This window comes from Trichoplusia ni, chromosome 14, assembly GCF_003590095.1.
Source record: "Trichoplusia ni isolate ovarian cell line Hi5 chromosome 14, tn1, whole genome shotgun sequence".
Classification (NCBI taxonomy): Eukaryota; Metazoa; Arthropoda; class Insecta; order Lepidoptera; family Noctuidae; genus Trichoplusia; species Trichoplusia ni.
Window position 1 is genome coordinate 49567 of NC_039491.1, and position 20668 is coordinate 70234.

A 20668-nucleotide genomic window follows, 5' to 3' on the forward strand; every position below is an offset into this window, starting at 1 on the left:
CTGCTGGACAAAGGCCTCTCCATATGTTCTCCAGCGCGACCGGTTCATATTTTTCATAATTTAATTAAAGTATTAGTAATTATTAATACAAATAAATAAAGATAACGGATTTATCTCCAAATGCAATAAAAAACACGTTCCTTGCTTAAAATTTAAATTGAAATATTCCTCGTGTAAAAAAGATGCTAGTCTACATACCTTTGTGCCAGGCAGAAAAAAAAAGTATTACACTTATCAAGTGAAATGTGAACAGAGTGAACCGCGTATACCGCATATCGACGCGTTGTCTGCATTGTGTGATGGTGATCGATTTGTGGCCAGCCTCAATGCTCTGGCTGGCAGCTGTCACTTGTCACACGTGACGACGTGACATACTTGCGATATGCAACCTTTGTGATGCTAGGCTACTAAGAAGCGGTTCTCAGGTTTTGTAACATTGACCGTCACGGAGTATTTCATAAAATTTGTGTGTTTGAAAATATATAGTGTCCGTGGCATAACATTATAAACAACATCGTCATAAGGGACTAAGTTAAGTTTTCAGGGTCCCGGTTTTGGAACATAAAAGCACATTTGTCATTTCGTGATTCTATTTACTTACTATTATTAAAATTTACGGGATGACTTTTGTATATTAAAGAGTGAAGAATCTTAGCACATCTTCAGTTTTGCTACTAGTTAGTACGGTTTAAATGAAAGCTTGTAGTATTTAAAATAGAAATTCAGACTTATTAATGTTTCTGGAGTGATTCCCACACCAAACTACGTTAATTCCATTCGAGCTGAACGGCAAAAGCAGTAGCCAGTAATGGTGTAATGTGTGCACTCCCCACGCCGTTGTCCGATGGGACATTAATCCGACACAATCGGACGGCCGGATGACCGGATGACCGGATTTACGCGTTAGCCTAACACGCCAATGTTACCGCTGTTTAACAATCAATGAGGAATTGTCCAAGATTAACAATACCCCCAAATGTTTAGCATAAACACGAATTTACGTTTATTTTCATCATTTCTCTTTGGAATTAAATTTTTCATAAGTACGACCTTCTTTGGAGGTGAGTATTCTTTTTAGAAATTCCCTTCAATCACACTGAGTCCTAAAGTATTTAAGGAATGTATTTCCTAATGATTGGCAATGATACTTCGTCATTTTCACAATTGTCAGTCAGTAAAAAATATTTAATCTTGTTGATACAGTAATGTACTACTGACTTAAAAAAATAAGATATATTGACAGCGAATGTTACGATCGACTATAATTACATCTTTTCTGTTATATTTATACCTGGTCTCCTCGAAACACCACGTGCCGCCCACGAGCGCCTGCCGCTGAGTTTGACGTGATCACGCTTCATCTGTTTACAACGAAACAATTTTGTGAATAGCCTTAAAAATGTTACGCCGAAACTTTTCAATACTGCGTGTAATTGCACAGCCTGTTGACTTTTTGTTAACATCTAAATATGCGACATGGTTTCACTGTGGTTATGGTGGTTTTAATAAATTCGTGGCTTTAAAGCAGATTGTTTTACTGATTTTTCTAATTGTAATCATGGGATACAAAAAATACTGGCACGATAGGACTTACCCATTTTTAAAGCTTCAATTGAGGAAATAAAATTTAACAAGTAAGCAATATTTTTTAAGTAATCTAGACGAAGAGTCTTTGTTAAACAATTTCAGTATTTTTCCAAGAAGGAAACTTTCGTATGAAGTTCAAAGTCGTCCTGTTAAAACAAAACCATTTGTTTGTACATTTTATTAAAAGGCCGTGACGTGACAAAGGGACAATTTATCGGCCTATTGGCAATCAGTAAGATTTGCATGATACTCCCAACACTCAAAATTGTTTCTTGTTATTAACAATTAATCCTCATGGCACTCGACCTTCCATTATTGATTTGACATTTTGAAGTTCGTATCGCAATTAATAATTAAAATATACTCATGCCTCGGTGTACGTTTGTGGAATTTTTAATGAAATGTCGGAGTGATTCGTCGGTTGTTTTCAATGTCAGACTCGTCGCGCTTTCTTTTGTCAACAAAGTATCAATTTAGGAAGTCCATTTCGCAACAAAATGGTGTCTATATAGATAGTATTTTGCATCAGTATTTTTAAAAAGTTTTAAGTGGTTACCAAAAATTTCCCGAAGATGGTTATGAGAACACTTTATAAAATTAGAGTTTTTCTTTTATCTAATTTTATCGATCCTTTTTCCTTTTTTTTTCACGCTTCAATCTTCATAAATGGTCACGGACGTTCCGTCACATTGAATTTATTAACTACTCAGAATAGTACGTCATAATGTTTATGCTGAATGGATAAAAGGAGTATTCTCTCGCTTGGAGGAGAGAGGTCGGACAATGTAACTGAGACGTCTCATTAGTGTTTATGAATAGGTAATCTACATTCTTTGTACTGAAGATGCCCTGTTTGTAAGATGAAATGAAGATGCAATGTGTTAAGCGAGAAATATACGGCCAGGTAGATTCGATCACCATGGTTTTGTGACTCTAAGCGCTAGTAAAATATGTCAGGGACAGTTTGCAAATAATTTGTATATTAATTTTTTTATTAAAACTATTTAACAATGTAGTCAAAGTACTTGCTACAAAAACTTTAAAAAACGCGATGTAACGTCGGCGAAATTCAGATTATGAATTTAGATAACTATTTTCGTACCAAATCTTAATACCTGCTTAGATAGGTCCCACTGCTGGGCAAAGGTCTCTTTCAATATTGAGATGATTTGAGCATTGAACAGAGTTCACCACTATGTTTTTCTTCGGCGTTTATATGGTATAAAGAATCATTTTTAATAAATAGAAAATTCAATAAATATTATTTTTCTGTAATAAGAGGATATGTAGATATGTTGGCCTATTGTTACTGGAATCCAGTGGAATCCGGTCACGGGGAGGTAATTTAATTTCATCGTATCAACTCGATTTCAATCTTTGACCCTTTGATGTATTTCGAGCACATACAATTCGTATCACGCAGGTTTCAAAAACAATTATTAAAGGTAATACAATACATTTACATATTATACAAACATATGTATGTGTATATTTTGAATAACGGATCTTTCATATAAGTCATTGTTCACTGGTATTGCAGCTCAGTATATTACATATATACTGAGCTGTCTATGTAAAGATAAATTGACGAAATTTTGAATCAAATGAAAAAAAAAAGTTTAATATAAAATTCAAACGCTGCAATATTGTATGACTTTTTTTCCTTCAAGGTAATGTGTCTGAAAATGTACGCGAAATGAACTTCGCATTATTTCTTCATACCTTCCTACACACGTAAGAAATTTAATCAAAGTGACGTCGAATCTAAACGAAGCTTTCGTATTTACGTAATTTTAAAGTTACTTCAAGTTTTTGGGTTTTTGTAATGATTGAGTCATCACAAAAACCCAAAAACGTTTTGCGAACGTAATAAAAACTAAATAATTTGGTTACGAGTATTGTAACGACGCAATAAATAAGTGAATAACCAACAGCCGGCCAGCTCACAAACTTCACTCGGATCACTTCGTTAAAACTTTGTCCGGTTTTCCGGCAATCATCCGGTTTTATTTATTACCAAGCCTTTGGTACATTTTTAATTTATTCCACGACATAACCGTCTGCTGGCAACTTCATGTCTGAGAATAACCTCGTTTGGGGACTTGTTTCGGATTCAGGGAACGTCGCGGTCGTAGTAAACAATAAAAATGTTTGCCTATGAATTGGAGTATGTAAATAGCGTGGTTTGATTCTGTAAGTTAAGCTGCAAGACAATGTAGATCTAAATATTTTTGTAAACTGTCCACCACGGCTTGACCTGACAAAGCAGACTGAATAAATAGGTACCTACCATTTGTAATAAAGAGAAAATTTTAGTAATTTGATGAAGCAGTCTCAGGAAGAAATTGTTAGAAATTAAAAGTTTCTAAGGAAACTTCGTCCAAAATAGGGCTAATTAAAAAAAAACATGTTCATTAAGTACCTAGTCATGTTTGGCTGGCACCCAACAGGGACTTCCCGAGGTTCAGTTAATACTATGAATATTCAATTTGTTTGGATCCGAGCGGTCTTCTTCAATGGACCGGACTTAACATGAAAGTAGCGTAACTTAACTTTGATTGACTTATTTAAAGTTCGTATAGAATGCAACGAAACAGGAAGAATCTAAATAAGTAGCTTTGAAGTTTCAACACCTGAATGTGTACAATCACTGCTGTCAAATGAATACTCGTACTCTTAAATATTTTGCAAGGACGGTTTTACTTATTAGTAATTGTTACTGTTAATTTTATGTCTTGTAAGATACGTACCACAATCCGATTTCTTTAATATATTGAAAATTATATACAAAGCAAATACAGTTTTATTAAAATATAAATTAAATAGTATAAACAGTGGGATAAACGAAAGAGACATATATCGTGCTGTGGATGAAAATATTCTGAAGAGAAAGAAACTACCCTTACTTAGATATTACTAGATATCGCTTTATCAATTATTGCCGAAAATATTATCCAATTCAATCGAAACACCATTTTATTTACCAGTACTCAACAAATTTACCTGTACGCAAACATTCAATGCCAGTTTATGTAAAACAGATTACACGTAAAACATTGCCTGACGCCGAAAAGGTATAAACGATTTGAATTAATTTTCAATCCCTACACGAAGCTTGGAAATCCTAGCACTCAGCCAGCACGCTAGATTAGGTATTTACAATGCCTAAATTTAGAAAGTTGTTATCTGTATTACGAAAACATAAAACCTAAAATTAACTATGTGAAAGATTTTTATAAAACCCACATAAGAATTAATGATAACAATGACAAATACACAACTAAAAACATACTTCAAAATACAATCTTAGGTAACTAAATATAAAGACTAGAAAGGTTTGAAATGTTTAGTAAGTAACTCCTTAGGAATAATAAACCTTTATGCAAAATTGTGTATGAATCACTATTTTCGGACCCCAACGTAGTCCTTAATAATTACTATCAAAACGTAAAAATATCAAAGAACCAAATAAATTTGATTTCATATATTGTTTTACTTTATATACGACTGACCAAAAAAGGGTTGTTGCGAAATTCAGGTACAGAAATACACTGTGAAGTGAATCAGTGAAGATTTCTCCTTTATAGCATTACGGTTCATGTTATAAAGCCTGGTGGTGCTGCATCAGTAATAGGCTTTCGTTACGCAGGGACCAAACCTTAAAAATGGAAGGTTACTTGAAATGGCTGCAACTGATTACAATTTAAAAATAAAGGCAGTCTAGTCTATTTTCGAATGATGGTCTAGGTTAGTGAATACCGGGGTTAGGTTGGCAGTAGAGGATGATTATTGGCCTCAACCATTTGATCTCTGATTTAGATTAAAAGTTCTCTCCGTACTTTAAGTGAACCATTGTGAATAGAATTTAACTAAACATTAAAGGACTATATTTTTTTGTAGTTTTAAAATGATTTGGAATAAAAATAACTACTTATATCACACAGATCATGGTTTGACCCAAAAATGATTAAAATTCGACATGACTGTTCCCGAAAATAATATTTACAATACGGGGAAGTTTCGGCAAAATATGTGAATTGCTTGAAGGGCGTAAAAGTCGTACATAGCGTCGTTGGAGGCAAGACGTCGCACACATTAAGAGGATTATTATCCTATAACTTAACATATTTCCAATTATAACGAGCTCTCGTTATATTACTGTTTATATTAGCGATTTTCTCAAGAGTAAGAATATAATTACATTATTCTTCGTACTGCTGAAAACTGTACAATACGTTTTGACGGAAATATCCTTGTTTTTGATATTAGAATGCTAACTACAATTATCAGATGAGAAAGTTTTGAAGAGTCCTATAAAAACGTATTTTTTTGTATTTGTAATGCATAACGATGATTTACGTCAAAATAGACAATTACGATTGTGGATTTGCTTAAATGTTCACAAAAGAACTACCATACATTTGAATATTTTTTGTCACACCTAAACAGAAACATCACTATTTTGAAGTTTTTCTCATGGGTTATTTTTTTCCTATCTACAAATCTGAAAATATTTCATATTTACATTATATTTATCATTTGTGTGTAAAACAGTGCTTTATAAATAAAATGACTTTTAAAATAAAATCCGTGAATAATTCTTAAAAAACTATTTCATTTTTATTATACTTCAATTAACACCTTTTCTAATTCTTTATAATGCTTCGTCACATTTCAGAAAGCAATTCCTCCATACGTATTTCCAATCAAGTTGATAACAATCTATACTCTTTAGAGTATCTAAAAGCAATTTTTACCTTCATAAGCATTAAAAATAACTGTTTAACTAAACAAACATGAGCGTTAATAAGGCAGATATGTAAAGTTTACTCAGGATTTCCAGTAGGTGTCGCGAAGGTGTTTAGCACCTCGACCCATAATTAGTTTCCCATTATCGGCCCGAGGCTGATTTTATTAAGGCCAGGCCTCGTTAGAACCGAGAGTGTCGCCGTATAATTATGAAGTTACCAGCGTATACCTAGAATATGAAGTTGGGAATAATTCGATTGGTTTAAAAATATGCTAGAAGCATTTTTTATTTGAGAAAGTTTTTATGTAGTTTTTTCTAAATAACTGGTTACTATAGGTTTCAGGTTTTCAAATTTGCTTGTTGGAGTTCTGGGTTAAACTTGTTAATGTTAATATTAGATTGTAAAAAAACAACATTCAAAATTCGAGTTCATTTAACTGTTTTACACATAGGTAAGATTTTAGCACAACACTAGGGTTTTTCGTAGTGTGCTTAAAACAATTTGAAGTGACGTTAATCTGGCGAAGAAAGCTTGTCCTTTGCAAACGCTAGTTTGCAGAGATCAAAACAATGTCATATCTTGTATTCCATGATAACTAATGTTTGAAATCTTTGTTACAGATTTTATCAACTCTCAGCGAAAATATATAGGTAAGTGTGTTTGATCAATATTATTATTTATATGGGAACTGAACCACAAAGTTACATAGTTCTAAACATATTTTATGTATATTAATTTAATATAATATTATTTTCGTTTGTTAGTAAAGGCTTTATTTATATCGTAAAATATCCACTGCTGTGGTATGGGATGTTTAGCTTAAAAATTACGTCATCAGACCTTTTAAATTTGGAACAATTGTTGAAAACAAGATCCCAATCATTTTGATGTATAGAAAAAAATCCGAATTATCTTTGCGAACTATTTAACATTCGTTTGTGAAGGCATTTTCATAGTTAGACAAATTAATTGTTAAAATGATATTCTCTATAAGTGTGGAGGCTTTCATGTCAGAATCACATCTGTTATTTATAATGCGTGTTGTCCACCTATTACGAAGGCTCGGCTCATTTGTAAACTATAGCAAAGTATACGTCTGTTATTCGGCAGTGTCAAATGTTTCACTTCTGATTTTAAGTATGTTGCTAGGTGGTATTATTGGATTTACAAATTAAACAGTGCATAGTTTCCTGTGCCTAGTGACAGAGGCACAAATTGCAAAATTTTTAGAACGGTTTATAGGGATCGTCAATTAGTTTCGGACCCAACAGCAGTTTTTAAGCATGCCACGAGTAGAACTGAAAGTTATTAAAATAATAAAGGTAATAAATCTTATAACATTTCGTTTTAAAAAATTCATCGTCTGATGTAACTCTTAACACTGGAAATATGACGTATACGTTACTAAGTAGCCTATGGACCATTCTCTCCGGCTAGGTTAACTGAACACATATATTGCACTAACTTCGTGTAGTGACTTCTCAGACTTCAGTTCATGAAGGCGTATTGAATATCAATGGACAAAGCTTACCTCATGTAAAGTGTCTACTGGTATCGACGGTGTTTGCAAATACTGGCTTTAAAATCGTTTATAGATTTCTGGACAGTCCAAGATCGATCTAAAACGGCTTATAGTTGCATGCTTTGTTACGAAAATACATTAAATCTAATAACTTCTAGGATATTTCTATTAGAATAGTTGACGGCAAAAAGTATAGTTCTTTTTTTTGCCTTTTACTGACATTAACTCGTTAAGATAAATCTTTTACCAAAAATCTCAAACTGTATACATAAAATCACTTTCAAACATTCAACCACCCACACATTTTATTGACACATCACAACATAACGTATTTGACAACACATGATAACCTTATCAATCGGAATACAATACCGATCCGCCACACTGCGACAAATTAAAACAAATGACTGTGAAGATTACTCCTCGCTATCACACAGCCTCTCCGCTGTAGACTCCACAATCCGCACTCCAGCCATCATCCCACATACTTTCTCGTCTGCGAATATCGAGTGCTTATCGTTCTGTATTAATATGCGGCTTCGATGAAATGGAAGCCACTGTATCACGTACAAGGACCCAATGTTTGCCGGCCCCGGCTTATGTAAACGATCTTAATAGCATACTTCAGATTTCTTTGCCGCTACATTGCCTCTTGTTCTGATACATTTATCTTGGAAAGATCAAGATATTGTTACATGTAGCGTGCCTATATTAAATAACTTTCAACCTTCAACTTTCGAATTGTTTTCTAAGTATTAACGGTAACCCTTTTTTAATTAATAACCTGTTAGTCGTCCCACTGCTAGGTATGAGGCTCCCTCAATTTGCATAAACCCTAAATAAATTATATTATAAATTACAAAAGCGGACACCTAAAATTATCTAACTTCTCAAATAGGTCTTTATAAATTACTTGGAAAAAAATTATATCAAATATATTGCCATGAAGAGTTCTACTCAAGAATCACGTACTAGGTTCTGTAGCTAACGATATTTTGTCAACGCTATATTGGGTCATTTTTATTGATAGGAATTTGTTGCGACTATATTGCTCATAGCTTTGGGGCATAATTACTTAATTTTAATGTAGGAAACTCTAGGTAGTAATGTGAAATAAACATCAGAAATTTTCTAAGAAACAAATGAATGATATCAAGAGCTTATATTACGTCACAACATGTTTAAATTTCATTTTGTCTGTGCTATAAAATAGGTTCCCATTTTTCACTTTAAGTATATGTCAACATTTCTGTTTAGATGGTATTTGTCCGGTAAACAGTCGCTGCGACTGCTCTGAGCGGCCGCGGCTCTGTGCTCGCCTTCCCTGGATGTTTGCCAAACAAAATGCCTATATTCGAAGACGATTTTTCTAAAGAACCATAAGATCGTCTATTGTATTGTTTTTAAAGTCTTTGTGTACGAAATTGAATTGGACGTATTGAATTCTTAAGTGCATATTAAGTCTGAATTGTTTGTCCATCGTTTATAAAAATAGCAGGGTAATAAGTTTTTTTCTTGTTGTCTTTTTCTCGTTGTCTCGTATTAGTCTTCAAATTAACACTTGCACACATCTATGTTTAAAGTGTAACCATTAAATAGAAATAGGGTTGTCACGTTCAAGAAATTGCTCAAAATAATGAATGATACAAATACGTCGATTCATACGAAAGCAACAACATACAAAATAGTTTTCAATACAAATATCGACAATCAATTTTAGCGAATGTAGCAAAAGTTATTTCTTTCACTCTCTTCATAACCCTCAACAGCTCACGCGTATAAACAACTCACATCAACATATTTTCGACACATCGAGCTCCATGGTTGACACATGTGTATAATCCTACGCTTCTGATTAGCGCGTACCGACCAATCAATTACTAAGGCGACTGTTGACGGTCAATGAAACTTATTGCGCTGTATGCCTTATACGACGCCTGCCTTTTACCGCCGATATATTTATATTTTTATTTGTCTCCACGCCGCAGCGTCGCAGGGTTAAGTAGTCGCGGCATTAAGCTTTGATGTTGACGTCGTGTATTTGTTTTTGAATGGAGTATTTATAGAAACCCCTTTTTTATTGACGATAAAGGAAATGGGTATTAAGTGGGTGACAGAACGTGCTTAAATAACTATTGTGTGTTGTTGTGAATGGAATGAAAATTTTGATATTTTTCTTTTTCCATTGTTTTATAAACGATGATGATAGTTTATTATTCTAAAGTAAAGCCATTTTTAGGATTTTCTTTGTGGTGTTGCTTATACAGAATTAAAGGACAGAAATGCATGACGCGGCAGATAAAATTTGCGTGGGTCTTAGGCAAAGCACGCTACGATAAATTAAAAGTTAAGGCTTTTAATTTTCGTTTACCTTGAATAAAAATACTAGAAATATTTTTACCCGTTATCTGTAATTTCAAGACGAAGAATAATATTTGATTGCTAAACATAATGGCTGTTAAGATTAAAAGGAAGTTTTTAGAAACTCTTTGATACAAAATTCCCTTTCAATAGACCACCTTTTTTTCTCAGAAATAAGATATGCTGCTGCCTTTTGACATTGTTTAACTTAATTACTATCCTTTTTATCAAATTACTTTACGGTATTAGAGCTACAAAGGTCCACCAAATTATATCTTAATATTGGTGTATTGAAAAAAGAAAATTCTTATTTAAATACTTTTTTATAATTTCCCCGTTTTAAAAAAAATATTTTAGATAGATTTCTTAGTTTGAATGGAAAGTGACCCTAGTTAGAATGTTTGACTGGAAGTCAAATTGGTCTACTCTGGGATTTAATTCAATAGTCTTGTCTATTTACATAAACAATATTTTGGGTTTAGTCCAAGGATGAACAACAGGTTGGCAACAGAACTTGTGCTTAGAATCAGATTTTGAAAACAGCTGTACACAATATAATTCAATAAGTGTTTTATCAAGTTACAAAAATACTTGACGAAAAATCTAGTACTTTTGTAAATTTGATTATGAGCATAATCAAATGCACAGGTGTAGAACTCTAACCTGTAATTATTAAAGGATAGATGGTACATTAGAAGATATTGTGACTTAGATTTCTAGAGAATATTATCTGGGAGGAAAAATAGAAAGTGATTTAAGACTGGACATAGTACACAGGTCGTCTTCAGTAATAGGCTATTTGAGGCCGACCTCCTTGCTCTCTGGCTCTCTGGATTATATTGAAAACTTTATACGATGGCCAATAGTTGCTTGTTATTTTCTACAGTACATTTACCTTTTGTTAAATGAGGAAGATTTAAAAAAAATATTTGCCTTTGTAAATTAGCTATGGATATTTTGTTTTAGAGTTTTATTTAGAATATTTGAATCCACTTTTTAATTTCATAATTTTTTAATTCTACCTTTAGACCAAAAATTACGATTCAAAACTTTATTCTATTTTTTAAATTTAGTTTTAAAAACAAAGAAAAAAGTACATCAAGTAACTAAAGAGCTTTGCCAACCCTATTAGTGTGATCTTCTCTGATTGGTGCGCACACATCAACGCGCCTCGTCGTCTAACAGAGTTAGGAAAATTTAATAGCAGCCGGCGACCGCAGAACTGTGGCTTCTTGAAACTGAATGGCGGCACACTTACACTGGCTTCTACAGATTTCAAACCAGTTTAATGTAAAGCAGTTTAAATACTATTTTGTATTTACTCGGATAGTTGTTTTCTATTTCCAGAAAAGCCTTTGCGATATTTTATTATTTTAAATTTTTTTATAGTAACTATCGTGAGACTGATTAATGAATAAATGTAGCAACGGTTTATTCACGCGTATTTATCGGGAGTGCCCGACTACTTTTAGACCCAACCGGAGTCCTTAATCATGAGCTGACGCGGCAGGGTCGTGAGTCGAACTGTCAGATAAATATTAAAGAAGTTTTACTACTTCTACAAAAATTAAAAAAAACTATTTTAACGTTTTAAAAGATTTAAATCGGATTTTGAAAATCGAATACACCTCGAACCCCGTGACTTTCGCCACATGTTTATTGCCTTTCTCGATCCCTGTATATTTCTAAACGCTATCTATTGTCCAATCTGCTGAAAGTATTAAAATGAATGAACTGGAATATCAAAGAATGTTATTATAATAATGTTTATCGTTTGAAGTTTTACTGGACCTTAGAAGGGGTTCTGTATACAAAGAAATGTTTGCTTCGTTCGTCCCTTAGTGGATTAGTTGTTATTTTGATAGATATCGAAATTGAATCAAGATTTTCTTATATTCTCATTAGTTTGCAATTTCACCAGTACTCATACTATTCGATTTTCATAGTTTTGGTTTGCAAGAACTATTGGCAAGAGAGTTTAAAAAATTTAAAGTATTCACTCTTGAGGTATCATCGTATTTGACTAGCTCATAAAGCAAAGTAATCAGTACAGTTTAACTGTATCTATAAGTTTTCTTAACCGTATTATAATATTGTTTACGCTTGTTAGTCCTATAATGCAGTAAGTTTACACGCCCACTATTGCTGTGTGTTAAGACACAGGGGATTTGTGAGACTGTGGCCTCTACAACAGTGCCCATTCAATTCCGAACAATCGAGCAGTTTAAACCCGTTTATAATTCCTGTAACCTCATTCATATTACATTCTCAACTGTATGCGTCTTACTGAAGAATATACATCAACATAGGAAATATAATATATAGAAATTTGAAACATTTCGATGCAGTAATACATCTTAATACATTGTTTCCAAAAGCTGTGTTATAGCCGCCTTGCTCACATTTTGCACATTTTTTACTGAATATCAAAGATTTTATGGACTCTCAAATCAAAAATCAAAAAGCTTTATTTCAAATAGTCCGCTTCACAGGCACTTTTAAAACGTTATATTACTGACTCTAGTTGCACGGTTCCAAAGTGTCATTCTTATGGAGAAGAACCGGCAAGAAACTCCATAAGTTACTCTTTTCAAAATAAAATTTTACATTAAAATGAATGTCTGCAAAAACAGCGTAAATTAGCAAAACAAGTATCAAATAGCAAAATGATTATGATTTTCTATAAAAACTGACCTCCAGAGAAGAAAAAATAAAATAACGTTACAATGAAGTAAGTTTTGCTGAGGTTTACACTGTTGATACATATACAAAGCATATTTCACAAAAAAAAAAGGAAAACAATAATAATTTAATGATAATTTTACATAATCTAAATATGTAGTCCTAATCAAATCCTTAACAGGAATGTCAAGGCATGTCATAGCTTCTATGAATAGAGCTGAGGCTACACTAATAGTAGATAACAAGGAAAATAAGATAATGATCTAGTAGACCGCCAGGGAGACCACATGTACAGAGATAATACTAAGTCCGCGCGCGCTTATCATTTATATAATCACTAATTTTATAGTACGCTTTCTTTACCAGCATAGATTTAACGGTATTTTTAAACTTGTTTAATGGTAAACTGGTTATAGTATCTGGCAATTTATTATTAAATCGAATAGAATTCCCTAGGAAAGATTTGGCATTTGTTTTGGATAACCTAAATCTTGGAATCTGGACTCTAATTAAAATATGACTTTTTTATAACATATTTACAATATCGGCTAGTATCTAGGAGACCAGAACTATGTAAATAGGGCTGATATTAATTGTTTAGTAATTAGACTTTATAAGCATTATCTTGAGCTTCAGATATAATACATGACCATATTATTATTATAGATCTTTAGTTAGAAAAGTCGTGATTTAAAGCTGGGCTTATAACACTGCAGGTTCATTACAGTCTCAAATAAAATTCGCAAAGAACCCCACTAGAAATCCAATTACAATTTCTTCCTATAGAAGGATCTGCTGATAGTTTCACGACTATTTAGAAATGCTGAGTAACACTGAAATTCTTCCGTTAAATCCAGATTAAATAATGAACTCCATAAAAGAATAATTTTACTCTTAGCTATGAGACTGGCAGTTTTCAATCACATTTTTTGAATTCGACGAAAAAGAACAGAAAAAAATACCATGGAATTTCTCCCGAAAAGGTAACGCTATTTTTTCTAATCCCTGCCTTTTTGCCAGTGTCTCATCTGCAGTGGAATAAACAGGCAAACTTGTGTTGTAGGATGCAAGTCATTAAAGCGACGCTGTGTTAATCTCCTGCGCGTATCGATGGAGATTCATTTAGTTTTTTTGTCCCTTCCTTCGTGAAATAGCTACGAGCTACGGTAACTACTAGTTTTCCGGGAATGTGATTGGAACGATCCTCATGTATGTTCACTCAGCTTACAATGATTGCAAAGTAAAGTAGTCACAAGATTTTTTGCCATTTCATACCGAAATTGAAAAATAGTTCCTTTTGCAATGTCTTTGCCACATTTCACAGTTCTGGTTTTTCTCTCTTTGAACATGTCTAGTTTCATTAAAACGTTCCAAAAATACTTTATTATTTTCTCTTATTTGTATTATGAGGATAAACTTTTCCAGGCTTTAAACCTAATCAATAAGTTTCAAAACTATAATAGTACATTAATCAATGAGGAGTTAGCGTAAGTAGCCTCCCAACTGGTTTTTATAAAATGACAATTCTTAGTCAACACTTTTCTTGGCTTATCAACACGCACATTATCCGCAAATATCCAGGTACTTTAGATCCATTATAATACCTCTTATTCCCATTTTAATAGGATTACTTTTTAGATTTGTCGTTAATGGATTCCTAAGTTTTAAGTATTAAAGAGGAATGATCGCTAATGTTTTATACTTAATGAATCTTAGAAAGTGGAGAACGATAAATTCGGAAGGAAAATTAAAAGGCGGGCTAGAATGACGCTTTTAGTGTACCTACAAACCTATTTATTACAACTTCAGAATGAGTTTAACTTGACAAGCACTTTTTTATAGAATACTTATAACTAAACTCATAATTAGGTAAAGAGGTATTTGAAATATTTGAACTCTTGCAGCAGGATTACTGCCGATGTGGGAGTGAGATCCTGCTATGCTCAGCGCATTCCTCCGCCTCGCTTACACAATGTTCACAATCCGCTTGAGCTCTCAGTAAAGGGTACCATCAACATGGGGTAAAGCATTTCGATTGACGAGCTACGGTCACGAATTGAGTGCAATCCAAATACCAGATAGCTACAAGCTTCAAAGGGAAACGAAATGGATGACTTTTGATTAAATTGAGTATTGATACATTTCGATAAACTGCATCTCTTTGGAGGTCCAACAACGCCTTGTGCTTCACAAAGTAGTGTACGTTCTTGTACTCATAAAAAAAGCAGATATCTTTGTTCAAGATTAAAGAAACTAATTTCCCATGGTTATTTCTTCTCCTCTCTCCAATTTTACTTCTATGTATCTTCTTTTGTCCGGTACCAGTACTTCACCAAAATCGCGTTCAGGAAGATAACTTAAGACTCTACATCACTCCACAGCAATCCCGCTAATTTCGGAGCTGCTTACAACCGACTAGAGGCTGTCATAGTCACCGGGGAACCAATTAAACTTACTCAGTTATACCAAATCCCCTTCACAATGCGACACCCGACGTCTCTCAATACACTCGGGACAATTGAATGCAATAGAAGGGGCAAGGTGTGATTCCTGGACTATATCTTTAAGCGACTGGATGGAATATTCTCTAATCTTTATAGGTTAACTTAAGGAATTTGACAAAATAATATAACATAACTAGCTGTTGCCCGCGACTTCTTCCGCGTGGTTAGAAGATACTCGTATAAGTTATGATTTATATCCACCCTGTTTTTTCCACATTTTCAATTGTATCTTAGCTCCTATTGGTCGCAGTGTGATGGTTTATAGCCTAAAACCTTCCTCGATTAATGTTCTATTGAACACAAAAATATTTTTTCAATTTGAACCAGTAGTTCCTGAGATTAGCACGTTCAAACAAACAAACTCTTCAGCTTTATATATTAGTATATAGATATAGATTATTCTTATTATTGGGTTCCTAGCAAACAAATCGTGCTGTGTTCTGCTCCGGGCACATTCTCATTGTATGGGGGTAAGGAACTTTAGGAAAAGACAGTTACATCTTTTTTGTTAATAAGACTACTAAATGTATTTTAAAGATTTCCTGTATTAAGATATGAATAATTGTGTTGTTATTATTTAAAAATATGAATGCGTTAAAACTAGCCAAACTTATAATAAGCTTATTAAGGTTACCCTATATCAACACTTATTCTTCACTTCACTTTAAATATAAAATTTTCCTCCATCTACTTGTTTATCCGATCTCTGTTGTAATAAAATCTCGAGATAATCCTTCAAGATGAATCATACAAAACTTAATAAAGAAATAATGAAACAATTTAAAACTGATCACAAGTTTCTCTTGATTCAACTAATAACAAAGTTTCCGTTCGATACCCGACGAAGTGTCATAGAAAGATAAACGATTACACGCAGGTGTTTTCAAGTATTTTAATCAGTAGATGGCGCTGATCCCACGGAGCTTTGGCAGTGAATCGAAATCGCTTTCGAAACGACACACGTATTACATACTTACGTTTAAATTTTCATGAGAAATGAAAGCTGGTATTGTGTCCGAAATGGCACGTTGTCAAGTGAATGTAGCGTTTTCAGGAGAGATTGCAGGAAATGTAAATTCGCATTGCATTCTCGTATTTCGCTTTGGATATTTCAGTTTGTAAGCTTTGAGCATCGAAATTCCTTTGCTTGACTTTTTATACTTTTCGATCTTGAGAAGATATTTCTTAACTCTTGCTCGACATTCATGATATGATGATTAGTTGGGTCATTTCATGGAAAAAGATTATAAGTTAATTTTGTTTTTTATTTATTGAGTTGGAACTAAATTTTCAGAGATTTACTTCGGGATAATTGATTTTGAGAGATTTTTTTTTACCTTTGTAATGTTTTAAACCGATCATATTCGAATTTAAATTTAAAAACTTTTCGCCTGTAGATCGGTGTAACCGGCTATAGTGTTGGTTAGTTCACACCTGTAGCTTCGAGTAGAGTTCCAATTTAACGGCCGGACGATCAAAGACATGCCGCCATACCGTACGCGCACCACACGTTAATAGACTGAACTGTATGACGTGTTACATGACTATGTCGAGTTTCGATAGTGTATGGCAATGTAAGAATATAAAGCGAAAGGATTGGAAAAGCAACAAAAGAGGGAGTAGGAATGTTGAAGTCAAAATTTACATGAAGTACCGTCGTACAAACTTATCGTAATACAATCAACTAGAAATAGCTATTTTTTAAGTAATTCTACTGAATTTATCACGTAACACATTGTTTTTTTTCCTCTACATTTTAGTTTACAATGATAGAGACCACAAGATACTTGACTCTAATCGTTTTACGTTTGTGAGTACTAAAGTTAATCAAGATTTATCCAACTAAGTTGATGGTTTACTGATCATGTGAGGTATCCTTAATCTTCATAAAATTACAAAAATAATTACGTAAACAGCTGCCTCTGATACGACTCATGAACGTTTGTTTACTTTCTAGTAAGTAAAGCTTTTGCATCCCAAACAAAAACAATTTTAAAACATGGAAAGGTCTGGATCCGGTCCTCTACACATCAAAAACATGTGAAACAAAAATTATATTCGTTAATTTCATTTAAAAGTCGTACCAACTTTGTCTGCTTTATCTAACTGTCATTACTTCCTCCTCTAAATAGTAGTTTTTTAATTTATGTTTAAGAGCGGGCAAGTTAAGAACATGGTCCGATAACAAGGTTTTCGCCATGGCTCATCATACCCTTACAATAAAAAAACAGATAGAGGAAGAGGAAGACCAAGAAGGAAGAACTTATACCAAAGTGAGGGAAAAGTTCAGTTTAATGATATTTTTATAGTAACCATCGTGAGACTGATTCATTATTAAATTATGACGTCACTTCGACTCGCGTCGCCACCATGTCAGCTTAAGGACTCCGGTTGGGTCCGAAACTAGTCGGCCACTCCCGATAAATACGTCTGAGTAAACCGTTGCATCATTTAACAGTTTAATGATTATGAAATTAAGACGAACAAATAATATGCCACGATGAATCAACACCAACTTCAAAAATATTCACGCTACAACACTACATACACTTGGTCTCTACTACAAAGCATACAAATTTATAGTAAAGTGTGATGAAATGAATGTGTGTGAAGAAGTGTGATGAAAAAAGTTCTCTACAAGCAGCGTTACCAGCTAACTGGACCAATTTTCATTCTCTCTTTCCCAACGTAACTTGAACTAAAATTTCTAAGATCTTACGGTCCAATCAATCAAGAAGCACCATTTTGTTCTAAAGTTTGAAAACTAGTCACCGTTTAAATAACACTGTTTATATCGTGGTAGCGAGTTGTAGCGCGGATTGTAGAGTGCTGTTTAGTCTGATAGACTAATAGTATTAATGTGCATTACTGAGACGTCGATACGCAAAGAGTATAAATTGTGCCTACCAGTCTCATAGTAATAATGTGCCTTACACTGAAGAATTATGGTTTTTAATTGCTTGAAGTATATCTATAGAATTAAAACGGAAAATTTAGGAACACCAATAACTATTAGCAGTTAAATATAATTTATAGACTCATGCATGGTAATGTCAGTTGTTATATTTACAGCAGGAGAAACATTTTTTTAGTCATATCACTCATGAGAAGTAGAAATATTTTGATAAATATAATAAATACTGGGTTGCAATAATCCTGCGTTAAAAGATTAAAGATTACTCGTTTTATATTTGCTTTTTTACCTCACTTCGTTTAATATCTGTTTATCACCAAATTCTTATTGAAATAGTAAATATTTAAGCAATTATAATTTGCCTTCTATCATAATAAAATATCTTTGCTACATAGATATTCCTAATAGTTTTTTATTACAAAAACACGTTATTTAAGTGTCACATAAAACTTGTCGGCTTGATGGATGATGTGACATTATTTTACGATGACGACATACCGCGAGATAGCAGCACGCCTCACAATAGAAACTACCACAAAAAGGGATACTCTGGCTTATAGGATTTGAGACCTTTTAGCAAAATCGCTTACTTCATTCTCATTTCATCTTATATCTATTATTAAAATTGTTGGTCGACAAAATATGTTTGGACCATCATTTTTTATGTTACAACTTTTTTAGGTGCTTCATTCAAGTAAATAATGCAATGGTAAATATTATTGCACCGCTGATCATGGCATGCATTTGAATTTTACTTTTCTCTGTCGATTGTGAAGATCTCTACAACAAAAAGGGAACAAAAAAAGCATTTAATTAAAATTTACATACTTAAAAACTGATCGACATGATAACAAAAATATGCAACGTTATAATATTGAGAAAGATCCTTTAAGTGAATGCTATGTAATGCAAATAACTGCTCAAATTGATAGTACTACAGAATTTCCATACTCTGGCTTTATATCCAATTTCTTTCTGCCTCAGATACCAGCCAAAGTCCTCAAAAATAACGTCACAATAGATTTAAATGGCAATTCCTTTAGTAATACATTCGTATATTCCTTATTTGAAATACAAATGGGACAAAAGCGGTCAATAACAAACATTATTGTTGACGCATTTTGACAGTACTTTTACTGATATTAATCTAATATTAATTCCAAATTCCTATTATTCTATAACAAAAGTTTTCTATAATAAACATTATGGAATAAATTATTAATTGCCCTTCTATGAATAACATAATGACCTCTACTAATTCTCTAACCTTTGCTATCTATACATCACTTATAATGTCAAATCCCAATCGCTATCCATATCGCTACACGATATACTTGTCACTCACCACTCACTGTCAGCATATCAAATGGTCACGTGACTTGCAAATGTCACTCACATTAATGATGAGTATTACGCGTTTACGTCGAACGTGACATCATGGCTGACGTCTCTATTCCTAGGCGTATTAATATCGATAATTCGATATCATTCGATTATGAGCTAGGGTTGGGATCGAATGTAATAATTCATTATTAATTACTCAGATAACGCGTATTGCTGTGAGGGTAATAATAGCTTGGATTTATCTTATGGTGTTGCTTGGATTTATTGGAATGGGTATGTGACTTTTATTGTTACTTGTGTAAGGTTTAAAATTAAATAACTTTCTTTTGAATAAATGGTGTGAAATTAAAAATGTTTTATGCATATTACTTGGGGACATTTATTGGTTCTCAAAAATGACGTATTTCGTGTGTGATGTCAATATGATGAGTAGGTACATCCTACATCTGTTATATCTTTGAAAGTAATAATCCTGAGGCTCCATTCACATGCAATGTAAACTCTAATATATATTTTTCACACTTTTCTCTTTCATCCACTGGCAACTTCGATAAATCGATGATGAGAAAACTCACACGTTTCAATCCATCACAGTTGGCATATCCTTGTACATATAACATGCTTCACCCTAAGCGTGGGCTGATTCCATGTGACCCGGGATAGATAATCTTGGAATCATTTAGGATAGGCCTTTGCCTAGGAGTAGGAAACAGTGAGAGACATACTTTTTTAGTAACAATTTTTTATTTGTTTTCTTTATCTTTTAACGAAGTAACTTGAACTTTTTAACACGAAGGTAACACTTGCAACTTTTGTGACGGTCATGCTTCAATGATACAAAGGGTATCCACATATATTTATCCGGATCGCCAGACTTATTTCGTGATGGAGTCTCAAGCATGAGACCGAATTAAATTGACGAATAATTTGTTAACCAGTCAGTTGTCCTTTTTTTACCCAGCTTTATGAACTGTCTCCAGGAAAGACGAAAATGCTTACAGTA

At 33.3% G+C, this 20668-nt stretch overlaps 1 protein-coding gene across 1 annotated transcript in view; it reads left to right on the forward strand.

The window, feature by feature from the left end:
• LOC113500450 (short neuropeptide F) overlaps nt 1-20668 on the forward strand; it is a 57079-nt gene that overhangs the window by 14951 nt on the left and 21460 nt on the right. The window contains exon 2 of the mRNA XM_026881256.1: nt 6959-6988. The gene's annotated coding sequence lies outside the window, so the exon portion shown is untranslated. The remainder of the gene's footprint in view (nt 1-6958; nt 6989-20668) is intronic.